This window comes from Arachis ipaensis, chromosome B06, assembly GCF_000816755.2.
Source record: "Arachis ipaensis cultivar K30076 chromosome B06, Araip1.1, whole genome shotgun sequence".
Taxonomy (NCBI): domain Eukaryota; kingdom Viridiplantae; phylum Streptophyta; class Magnoliopsida; order Fabales; family Fabaceae; genus Arachis; species Arachis ipaensis.
The window spans coordinates 104456050-104469116 of NC_029790.2; positions in this window are offsets into that span (position 1 = coordinate 104456050).

A 13067-nucleotide genomic window follows, 5' to 3' on the forward strand; every position below is an offset into this window, starting at 1 on the left:
ATTATAGAATATAGGTACATCTCAAAATAATGATTAAGGTCATCATTTGATTTTAGCTCACTTACCCCAAATTAGCCTACCTTTTACATCACCTTTGTTAGCCCCCTTTGAGCTTTTTTTAAAAAAAACCCTTATTCTATTTTAGCCAAATTACTAGCCTTAAGCAGAAAAACAAAAGAAAACCCCAAGTGAATCCTTGGTTAGCTTAAGATAGAAAATTAAAAATAGAGTAAAATGTGGGAAACTTATTGGGAACATAGTTGATAAAGACAAAAGGTAGAAAATTAAAAAGAATAAAGCAACTCAAAATTTTGGGAAGCAGCTCATGAAAATTCAAATTAAAATTACCATGTGTATTCAAAAAAAAAAAAGTTGTTAGTTTTCAAGCATGTAAATAAGGGGATACAAAAAAAAGAACTCCCCAATGCAAAATAAAAAAGCAATGCACATGGGATAAAAACAAGAATTGAAACATGAGCATGTGACATCAAAAGCGAGAAAATAGGGAGAATAGGTAAAGAAGCATTATTTTACCAAGTATGTATGTTAGGTGAGATCTTAGTCTAATTAAGGATTCACTTATTAGCTCACTTAGCCTTATACATATATCCTTACCCTTTGCCTTGACCCCATTACAACCTTAATTAAAGACCTCATGAGTTTTGGTATGACTATGTTCTATAATTGTTGATTGGTTAGACGAAAAACAAGGTTATAGAAAGGAAGAATAAAAAGAAGAATAGAGTGATTAACCCAATAAACACTGAGTGATTAGAGAGAAAACACAAAATCCAGTGAGGGTTCAAAAGCTCATTAAACATTTATCTCTGATTGTCTTGTAAGTTTTTTTTCTCATCTCATTTGCTTTATTATTTGAGGGTTAGCTATATATGTATATATATCTCCTTGAGAATGTGAAATAATTTGACTACATGTAGGCTTTATATATGAGTGGATGAATTAGAATTGCATGACTCATTAGGTAGATGCATTTAGCATAGGTTGCATTTCATAACATTCCATCACTTTAACCTTAATTATTTATCTTGGATTTAGCGTGAGGACATGCTAGTGTTTAAGTGTGAGGAGGTTGATAAACCCATATTTCATGAGTTCTTTTGTGCTTAATTAGAGTGATTTATTCAACTCTTCACCTACCTATTCACATTAATTGCATGGTTTTACTTTCCCTTCCTTATTATGTCATATTGTGAAAAACATGTTTCCTAAGCTTTAAAAATTAATTATTTTAATTACCTTTATTTTCATTCGATGCCGTGATTAGTGTGTTGAGTAGCTTCAGGTTTCCTAAGGCTGAATGACTTAAAGGATGAAAAAGGGAACATACAAAAATGGAAGGAGAAGGCAAAACGGAGCTTTAAGGAAACTGGTATCCACGCGATCGCATGGACGACGCGATCGCGTGCCAGAAGCAAAGAAGCAGCGACGCGGCCGCATGACTGACGCGACCGCGCGCCTTGAGTAGAACACCCACGATGCGGACGCGTGACTGACGCGACCGCGTGGAAAGGAAAAGCTCCAGATGACGCGACCGTGTGACCCACGCGGACGCGTGACAGAGGCCACGTATCAGAATTTACAGAATACGCCCCCAGCAAATTCTGAAGCCCTTTTTGGCCCAGATCCAAGTACAGACAGCATAGACCAGAGGTTATAAAGTGTGGGAATGCACCCATTCAAAGAGAGCTCGCCAATTTCTAGTTTTCATGATTTAGATTTAGTTTAGAGAGAGATTCTCTCTCTCTCTTAGGATTTAGGACTTCTTCTTGTTTTGGGAGTAACTCTGGATCCAGGTTTTAATGTTCTTTTATTTTAATTTTACTTTTATTTATTTGATTCCAATATTTGAATTGATTATTATAATTTAAATTATGAATTATTCCATGTTATAGATTTCTATTTGAATTAATGATATTTAAGGTATTTTTCAGTTTATGATTGTTCTCTTTGATTTAAGTTATCATTGCTTCCCATCTAAGGACGTTTTTATTATTTCAGCAATTTTACTTTTTTTCCCTTTTGGTCCTGGTTAAGAATTCAGTAACTCAACATTATCAAACTCAGCATAATTGATAATTGTTATCCTGCTAATTGATCTGAACCTCAATAATCCCAACTTTTTCCTAGGAAATAAATAGGATTCGAAGGTCAAACTAATTTGTCCCTTGACTTACCTTTGCTTCATAGGTTAACTAAGTGGAATTAAGATACAACTTTCATTATTGTTGAGAGGGATAACTAAGTTGGACTTCTAATTTCCCTTATCTTGCCAAAAGTTGTTTTACAGTTATTATTTATTTTTAATTGCCATTTAATTCACTCGTCATTTAAATTACTTGCTTATCACCTTCTAAACCCCGATTACAACCTTTATAACCAATAATAAGAACATACTTCCTCACAGTTCCTTGAGAAGACGACCCGAGGTTTGAATACTCGGTTAATAATTTTTAAGGGGTTTGTTACTTGTGACACCCAAAACGTTTGTAAGAAAGGTTGATTGCTTGGTTTAGTAACTATACTTACAACAAGAGTTTTTATAACCTCTAAACCATCAATCTTCAGTTCTTCAATGCCCTATAGTTAATTTCTTGAAAAATTTCATTATTTTAACTAAGCTTATTATGTATATATGCATGTAACTAAAAATCCTAAAAGACCTAAAAATGAAATGCAAAAGTGTTGAGATTAGAAACTTGTCACCCAAGAACGCTGAACGGTCAAACGACCTCCCCACACTTAAAAATTTGCACCATCCTCGGTGCACTCAAAGATGAGCAAGGGAGTACGTCGACTCTCCGAATTGCCGCCTTCAGCTGGTAGGTCAACCGGTGCTGCGTGTTCTTTCTCCTGCTTTCGTGTCTGCTTGTGGTGTATCACTCATTGATAAAACCCATTTTTAGGGTTTATCTTGTATTGAATTTAGAGGGTTTTGTCAACTTTTCTCCCATTTATCCAATGAAATAGCATGGTTTTATAACTTCTCCTTTAATTGTGCTTAAGAGTGAAAACATGCTTTTAGGACTTAAAATAGCTAAATTTAATTCACCTTGATTCTATTATATGCCTTGATATGTTTGTTAAGTGATTTCAGATTTAGGAGGCAAAGATTGGATCAAGGGAATGAAGGAAAAGCATGTAAAAATGGAGAACTCATGAAGAAATAAAGGAATCGCAAAAGCTGTCAAGCCGACCTCTTCGCACTTAATCAACCATAACTTGAGCTACAGAGATCCAAATGATGCGGTTCTAGTTGCGTTGGAAATCCAACATCTGGGGCTTCAAAATGATATAAGATTTTCCATAGTTGCATTGCGTTTAGGGGCGGTCACGCGCACTGTACGCATACGCGCCTATGGTTGCACATGGTTCACATAATGCAATTCATGGCCAGCGATTTAGAAGCCTTGTGGGCCCAATCCAACTCATTTCTGATGTTATTTAACCCAAGAATTAAAGAGGTATGGGGCATTTAGTTAGTTAGTGAGTTTTATTTTATTTTTGTCATGCTTTAGTTAGTTTCTAGAGAGAGAAGCTCCCTCTTCTCTCGAGAATTAGGAGTAGGTTAGATCTAGATTAGGAGTTCTTAGATCTAGGTTAATTTCATGCTTTGATTTACTTTTTCTTTTGTATTTCTTCTTTTTCTACATCTCTTCTCTCTATTTTTGTATTTAATTCTTGTAATTCTCTACTTTTATGTTGATGCACTTTTGTTCTTTTATTTCTCTTTAATACAATTTATGATTCATGTTCCTTTATTGTTGAATTGCTTTGTTGTTGTTTAATTCCTTGCAATTGAGTAGTGTAGATTTACTTTCCTTGCAAATTTACTATGCTTTCCTTTTATGCCTTCCAAGTGTTTGATAAAATTCTTGGTTGGATTTTAGAGTAGAATTTTATGCTCTTGGCTTGGGAAGGTAACTTAGGAACTCTTAAGTTACTAATGTCCAAGTAATTGACGATTGGGAGCCATTAACTCTAGATCTCACTAATTGAATTGGTGGAGAACTAGAACTTATGGACTTGGATTGATATAGCTCATTTGACTTTCCTTTACTACTAGTTAGAGGATGACTTAATGGGATTGATCCTTGCCAATTCTCATGTTGTGGTTAGTGATTAGAATAGAGATTTTTGACCACCTAACCTTGCCAAGACCTTTTTGTTAGTTATTTCCTTAGCCATTTATATTTCTTGTCTATTATCTCAAAAACCCCAAAACATACTCCATAACCAATAACAAGGACACTTTATCGCAATTCCTAGGGAGAACGACCCGAGGTTCAATACTTCGGTTTATAAATTTAGGGATTTGTACTTGTGACAACCAAATTTTTGTATGAAAGAATTATTGTTTGGTTTAGAAACTATACTTGCAACGAGAATTTATTGTTAATTCTAAACCGTCAAAAATCCGTTCATCAAAATGGTGCCGTTATCGGGAAATTGCAATGATGTTGTGTTGTTGGTTATTGTATGTATGTGAATGTTGTAAATAGGTTTGCATTTTGCTTCTTTGTTAGTTCTTGCTAGTTTTAGGATTTAATTTTCTTGCTTCTTATTTGATTTTGTTTTCATTTTCTTTTTCTATCATGAATTCTCACTTTGGCTATGAGTTTGGTTCTCACTATGTTGTAGGAAATGAGGGCTACAATGAGGATGTGTATCAAGGATGGGACAATCAAAGGTGGGAGGAGCCTTACGCATATGATCAATCTTCATGGCAACAACCTCCACCAATCAACTATGAACAAGAGCTATTTTATGATGCATATCAATCCAATGGTTATGGTGAACCCTCTTGTGACTTTCAAGAACCACCACCATATGCCTATTAGCCATATCCTCAACATAACCATCTACCACACTCACAAGCCTATTTTCACCAAACACCTTCATATGACCCTAATCCATATCCACCATTCCAACAACCATATGAGCCATATGAGGAACCACCATTTCAATATCAATACTCCCAAGAACCACCTCAATATACACCACCATACCCTTACCAAGAAGAACCACCTTCCTATTATGAACCCTTTCTCCAAGACAATGAATCCTCTTATCCACTCCAATCCCCAATGGATGAAAGTCTTAGCCTTATACTTCAAGGGCAAGGAGAAATGCAAAGGGAGACACTAGAATTTGTTGCTACCTTGACCAAGGTAGTAAGCACTTTAGCCTCCTAATGCTTGAGCACTCAAAGCACTCCCATGGTCACATGTGGAGAATTAATTGAAAAGCATAGCATGAATGAGAGATTGGAAACTCCGGTGAAAAATGAGGGATGTTATTTTGTATTAGAGCAATTGGAGGAGCCTATGATCATTGAAGAAAAGGAAGAATTAGTTGAAGACTTAGGAGATACGGAACCTCCCTGGGAACCTAGAGTCGAAGAGAACCTCTCCAAGGCGATTGAATTGGATGTTGAGGAGGAGAGTGCACAACCTCCAAAACAATTTTTGAATGAAGACTTGGAAGGATTAGAGCAAGAATTGAGTTCCCTTGATGATGAAGATCATGCATCCAACCTTCTTGGTGGTGAATCCTTTGAATTTGACAAACCATCTCCCAATGAGATAGAAAACAATGTAGAGGTAGATTTCTCTCAACCCCCATTTATGATTTGAGTGATGGAGAAGAGTTGGGTGAAAATGATGAACAAAGAATTGAAAGTGAAGAAGTTTGTGAAGAGGTGGAGGCAATCAAGGAAGAATATAAGGGAGTAGAGCTTGCAAGGACATCGGAGATACCTCTCCCCAAGCCATCACCATCCATTCTTTCATTCAAGTGGGTAAATTCCTTATCCTTAAGCTTTATAATTCCCCTTGAATATGGTTTGCTTAAGACAGATGGTCAACTTAGAAATATTTGTGGCTTTAAAAGCAAAAGGGAGATGGTTAGTGGTTGGCATTGTAAGGGTTGGTATAGAGCTAGATCGCTTGGGTCTAGGAGAATGTTTGGTCACTTCATTGAGAATTCATCATGCCTACCACCCACATGGATCAATGATATTCAACTTCAAGATGGGTGTGAAAATAAAGTATGGGATCCCGGATTACAAAAAGAGGATCAACTTTGGGAGCCCCAAGCTTGTGAAGAACTCCATCAACACTTGGTGCAACAAATAAAAAATTTTGGGGCACAATGGAGAACCAGGCACTGGTGGGAGTTCCAAGAAGAATTCAAGCACAAGCCACCTTGAGAGGAGCTCCCCATAAGTCCAACTTAAGGACAATAAACAAAAGTGCTAGGTGGGAGACACCTCACCATGGTAATATCTTTTCATTTTCTCTTTTGTAAATATTGGTAAAATTAGTTTAATTTCATGTTTTGTTTATTTTGTTGAGTTTATTTGGTAGTTTAGTAGGTTAAATAAGGTTTTAAGATGTTTTGGTAGCTGTTTGGAGGTTTGGAATGCTTGGATTGGTGCAAAAACATAGAAAAATTTTGAAACACAGAGCACCATCCACGCGTACGCGCATTGAACGCGTACGCGTGCATCAAGCATTTTCGACCATCCACGCGCACACGTACATGGCGCGTACGCGTGGATGCAAAAATTTCATCCCCCAACCGAAAACCCGAGAGTTAGGCCTGCATTGTGCGAACATTGGGCCTAAGGCACAAACCAACCCGTGCGTACGCGCACCTGGCGCGTACGCGTCCTTGATTTCAATTGCGCAATGCACGCGTACGCACGCTGTACGCACGCGCGCCGATAGTGCCACCTGCCCTCCTGGTACATTTTCCAGAGAGTAGAGCCAATCTTGGGCTGACACTGAGCCCCAGGCCTAACCTAACCTACGCGTGCACGCACCTGGCGCGTACGCGCACCTGGCGCGTACACGCCCTTCGGCCAAACTGCACATCGACGCATGGGCGTGCATGATGCGCCCGCGTCGGTAAAAAAAAAGAGTTTTTTTCCCATCTTCCATTTTCTTTTGACCATTGCATTCGCATACTTTTATTATTTGCATTTTCATTTTGTTTTTATAGCTTATTTTTAATTTATTTTTTTTCGAGCTTCTTATTTTAATAATGGTGTTGAATTCTCTTACTCAATTGTTGAGAATTTCTTGCACTATTTTGGTGCTTCATGACTTGTTGCATTAATTTTAATATCTGTTCTACACGCAAGATTAGTGCCCTAGTCCGTCCTAATTCATTATCCTTTGTTTTTATGCTTCATCATCATTGAGTTAGGATGGAACCAATTGCTCTCATGCTTATCACTAATCTTGTTTGTGTCAATTCTTATTTGATCTTGATGCCCGATATGATCTTTATGCTTTGACTTTACTCTTGCATCAAGCTTAATGATATGCCTTAGCTTACATTGCTCTCTCACTTACATGCGTAGCTAACATGTAGTGAGAACCTTACTCTTATTTGACATTACCCCGCCTATATTCTATTTGCTTTGATATCTTTGTTATAGGCTTAATTTTCTTTCTTTTTCTTTCTTTTTAGGTTGGCTACCAAAAGAGGAAAGGATAAGCTTCAAATGGGGCAACAAACAAGTTCATCCATACAACCTTTTGAAGGAGCTCATCAATTATAGCAACCCATCCACCTTGCCCTCCTTTTCATGCACCGAGGACGGTGCAATCTTCAAGTGTGGGGAGGTCGTCCGACCGATCTCCATGGGTAACAATTTCCTTTCAACACCAATTCTTAGTTTTCTTTGTTAGATTAGTTATTGCATTGCACGATAGGTTGCATAATAGGTTGCATGTTAGTTAGAATTTGTACATGTTTTACCACTTCTTTCTCATTAGGACTACTTGGTTATGGTGATGATTTCTTTTCCAAGAAACTGTTTTAGGGCAACCTACCAATTTGAAAATTTTTTTTGTTGAACTTGCTTGAAAGAATTTATTTTGGAACATGGTTTTTGAGCTAAGAACACAAGCTTGTAAGATTTGAGCCTAATGGTATGGTTACATCTTATAACCACTTAGTTTCCTTCTTGTGTGCATTATTCTCTTTCTATGATTGTGATCTTTGATTTGTTTGATTCTTTATGTCCATTATTTTGTGTAGACGTGCACTTATATGATTGAGGCCATCATTTTATTTAGCTCACTTACCCAAATAGCCTTACCTTTTATCTTCTATTGTTAGCCAACTTTGAGCTTACGCTTAACCCACTTGTTCATAATTTTAGCACATTACAAGCCTTAAACTGAAAAATAATTAATGTCCTTTATTTGGATCTTTGATTAGCTTAGGCTAGTGAGTGTGAGTATCATTCAAGTGTGGAAAAACTTGGGACATTGGTTGGGATAAAAGGGTGTATTGTACTGTTGTTGGTAATATTGGGAATTGGGTACATGCTCATGTGTTAATTAAATGTAAAACCATATGCATTGATACTTTTGTATATACTTTATTGCAAAAAAAGAAAAAAAAAGAGAAAACAAAAAGAAAGAAAAAAATATATGTAGATATCAAAAGAAAAAGAAAAAAAAAGAGAAAGAAAAAAAAGAAAAAAGAAAGAAATAAAAAGGGGATAAAATGCCCCAAAGCAAAGTGAAGCTCAATAAAATCAATACATATGTGTTGTGATCAAGGAAAAAATGTATGAGTATGTGAAAAAGTGAAGAATGGGTAGTTAGGTTTGTTTAGAATTGTATAGGTTGCTATATAGGTTAGGTAGGAAGTTTAAGGTAATCAAAGATTCAAATTTCAAGTCCACTTGACCAAATATGCATCCCTACCTTGACCCTAGCTCCATTACAACCTAAAGAAAAGACCTCATGATACTTGTATGCATGCATGAAATAATTGTTGATTGTTAGATGAAAAATAAATCTTGGAAAGCATGATTAGGAGAGAATTGAGTGAATCGACCCTATACACTTGAGCGAATAGAGTGTAAACAATTCCGGTGAGGGTCCGATGCTCAATTCCTTGATTCCCGGCTTTCATGAGCGTTCTTCTTGCAAGACTACTTGAACTTCATTTTTATACTTGAATTGGTAAGATTCATGACTCGTCATATGACCTTAGCCCTACCCGTTTATACATGCTTTTTGAGGATTGATTTATTTTTAACCAAGTAGGTAGAATCATTTTGCATATAGTTGCATTCATATAGATAGATGCATTTAGGTTATTTGCATTGAATAAATGTCATACCCCTTGTTTCATTCTTGGTTTAGCATGAGGACATGCTATTGTTTAAGTATGGGAAGGTTGATAAACCCCATTTTTAGGGTTTATCTTCTATTGAATTTAGAGGGTTTTGTCAACTTTTCCCTCATTTATCCAATGAAATAGCATGGTTTTATAACTTCTCCTTTAATTGTGCTTAAGAGTGAAAACATGCTTTTAGGACTTAAAATAGCTAAATTTAATTTACCTTGATTCCATTAGATACCTTGATATGTTTGTTAAGTGATTTCAGATTTAGGAGGCAAATATTAGATCAAGGGAATGAAAGAAAAGCATGTAAAAATGGAGAACTCATGAAGAAATGAAGGAATTGCAAAAGCTGTCAAGCTGACCTCTTCGCACTTAATCAACCATAACTTGAGCTACAGAGGTCCAAATGATGCGGTTCTAGTTGCGTTGGAAAGCTAACATCTGGGGCTTCAAAATGATATAAGATTTGCTATAGTTGCATTGCGTTTAGGGGCGCGCATGCGCACTGTATGCATATGCACCGATGGTTGCACATGGTTCACTTAATGCAATTCGTGGCCAGTAATTTTAGAAGCCTTGTGGGCCCAATTCAACTTATTTTTTATGCTATTTAACCCAAGGATTGAAGAGGGATGAGGCATCTAGTTAGTTAGTGAGTTTTATTTTAGTTTTATCATGCTTTAGTTAGTTTCTAGAGAGAGAAGCTCCCTCTTCTCTCTAGAATTAGGAGTAGGTCAGATCTAGATTAGGAATTCTTAGATCTAGGTTAATTTTATGCTTTGATTTACTTTTTCTTTTGTAATTCTTCTTCTTCTACATCTCTTCTCTCTAGTTTTGCATTTAATTCTTGTAATTCTCTACTTTTATGTTGATGCACTTTTGTTCTTTTATTTCTCTTTAATGCAATTTATGATTCATGTTCCTTTATTGTTGAATTGCTTTGTTGTTGTTTAATTCCTTGCAATTGAGTAGTGTAGATTTACTTTTCTTATAATTTTACTATGCTTTCCTTTTATGTCTTCCAAGTGTTTGATAAAATGCTTGGTTGGATTTTAAAGTAGAATTTTATGCTCTTGGCTTGGGAAGGTAACTTAGGAACTCTTGAGTTACTAATGTCCAAGTAATTGACGATTGTGAGCCATTAACTCTAGATCTCACTAATTGAATTGGTGGAGAACTAGGACTTATGGACTTGGATTGATATAGCTCATTTGACTTTTCTTTACTACTAGTTAGAGGATGACTTAATGGGATTAATCCTTGCCAATTCTCATGTTGTGGTTAGTGATTAGGATAGAGATCCTTGACCACCAAACCTTGCCAAGACCTTTTTGTTAGTTTATTTCCTTAGCCATTTATATTTCTTGTCTATTATCTCAAAAACCCCAAAACATACTCCATAACCAATAACAAAGACACTTTATCACAATTCTTAGGGAGAACGACCCGATGTTCAATACTTCGGTTTATAAATTTAGGGGTATGTACTTGTGACAACCAAATTTTTGTATGAAAGGATTATTGTTTGGTTTAGAAACTATACTTACAACGAAAATTTATTATTCATTCTAAACCGTCAAAAATCCGTTCATCACTCATGAAAAACAGAATTTAACACCATAAGATGAAAAAGTACAAAAACAAGGGAGCATACATTGTTGGAATGAGGTAATAGTCATTAGAATTGAGTGAGTGGATTAGTGTGACATGGATAAAAGTAAGTGTGCATGCTAAGTTGCGCGCGGTTTAGAACACACAAACTATCATGGAGAGCTATGTCACAAGTACACCAAAAGAAACATGCACTTCACTCATTCTAGTGTGCTTGAAATACTTTAAACTTGTAGGTTAAGACAACTAAACAAGCAATAAAGAAGCATGAAAGTATTCAAGCTAAAAACATATGGATGCATATGATCATGAAACACAATGCACTAAGATAAATGCACAACATCCGTTGAGAAATTTCCTAATCAAAGAATAAGGTTCAAATCGCATGGTGGCCAAATCATGCAATTCAAACAATTTAAAAAAAAAAACTTGAAGGCAATGTCATATGTACTTGGTGTTCACAAAATTAAGCATGAAAAATTCAAAACCAAGTCATGAATTGTAACCTCAACAATGAAATCCAACAATGACAATTAACAACAATGATGTTAAAATAACATCTTATCAGTGATTAGCAGAAATAAACAGTAAACAAGATTAATAATCCAACACTTATAATAAAAAACAGAAATTTAAATGAAAATTAAACTAACTGACTAACTACCTAAATGGTTATAAATGGTGTTTGGAAGTGTTGGATGAGGGGTAGGAGAAGGGAAGGAGAAAGAAGAAGGAAAGAAATGGGAGGAAGATGAGAAAAGAAGGTGGAAGAACAAGGTAATCCACACGTACGAATTTCACAAATGAAATCTCGTTGCAAGTATAGTTTCTAAACCAACAATAATCCTTTTATACAAATATTTGTTTGTCACAAGTACAAACCCCTATAAAACTAATAACCGAAGTATTTAAACCTCGAGTCGTCTCTCAAAGGAATTGCAGGATAATGTTCTTGTTATTGGCTATGGACATGTATATTTTTGGGGTTTTGAATAAGAGACAAGAAAAGTAAGTGGCAAAGGAAATAAACTAACAACTAATAAAGTTCTTGGCAAGATATGAGAACTAGAAGTCCTATCCTCATTATCCTCCTCAATTGTGACAATAATTGTCCATTGCTCCTACTTAGTTAATCTCTAACTATGAAGGAAAGTCAAGTGGATGAATTAACATGATTCCACAAGTCCTAGCATAATCATAATGAAAGAATAGCTTTAGTGGCATTCAAGTCAATTAGCAACTTCTAATTATCAATCAACAAAAGGATTGGATAACTCAAGAGTCAATAATTACTTTACCTAGGCCAAGAGGAACAAAATCTAACTCCTAACTAAAAGAAGCATTTCATCAAACACATAAAATGCAATAAAAGTAAACAACATGAATCGTAAAAATTAAAGATAAATCTAACTACAAAGGCAATAGATCCATAATAGAAAATCAAATCAAACATGAAAAGACATGGAAATCATAAATTGCATTGAAAGATAAATGGAGATCTACATAAGAATTCATAAAGCAAAAGGAAAATTGAAGCAAGAGAAGAAGTAGATCTAGATCTAAGAGAAGATAAATAAAACATAAACCTAATCCTAATTCTAGAGAGAAGAGATAGCTTCTCTCTCTAGAAACTAACTTTCCCTCTAAAACTAACTTTCACTAACAAACATATCAAGGCATCTAGTAGAATCAAAGGTGAATCAAAATTAACACATAAAAGGCCCAAAAAGTATGTTTTCACATTTAAGCACAAATTAGGAGAAATACATGAAACCATGCCATTTCTTGGAATAAATGTGGGAAAAGGGTGATAAAACCCCATAAATGCAGCATAGAATGCACCACCAAATAGTGGTGCATCAAGTGGCTCAACCAAGCTGTCCCTAACCATGTGCTTGTGGCATGAAGGTGTCAAGTGAAAAGCTTGAGACTAAGCGGTTAAGGTCGTGGTCCAAAGCAAAAGAGTGTGTTTAAGAACTCTGGACACCTCTATCTGGGGACTCTAGCAAAGCTGAGTCACAATCTGAAAAGGTTCACCCAGTTAAAGTGTCTGTGGCATTATTGTATCCGGTAGTAATACTGAAAAACAAGGTGCTTACGGTCACGACCAAGACTCTAAAAAGCTGTGTTCATGAATAAAAAAGTACTAAACTAGGAGAGTCAATAATATCATTTGAATTCTAAGTTCCTAAAGATGCCAACCATTCTAAGTTTCAATGGATAGTGAAATGCCAAAACTATTCAGAAGCAAAAAGCTACTAAGTCCCGCTCATCTAATTGTA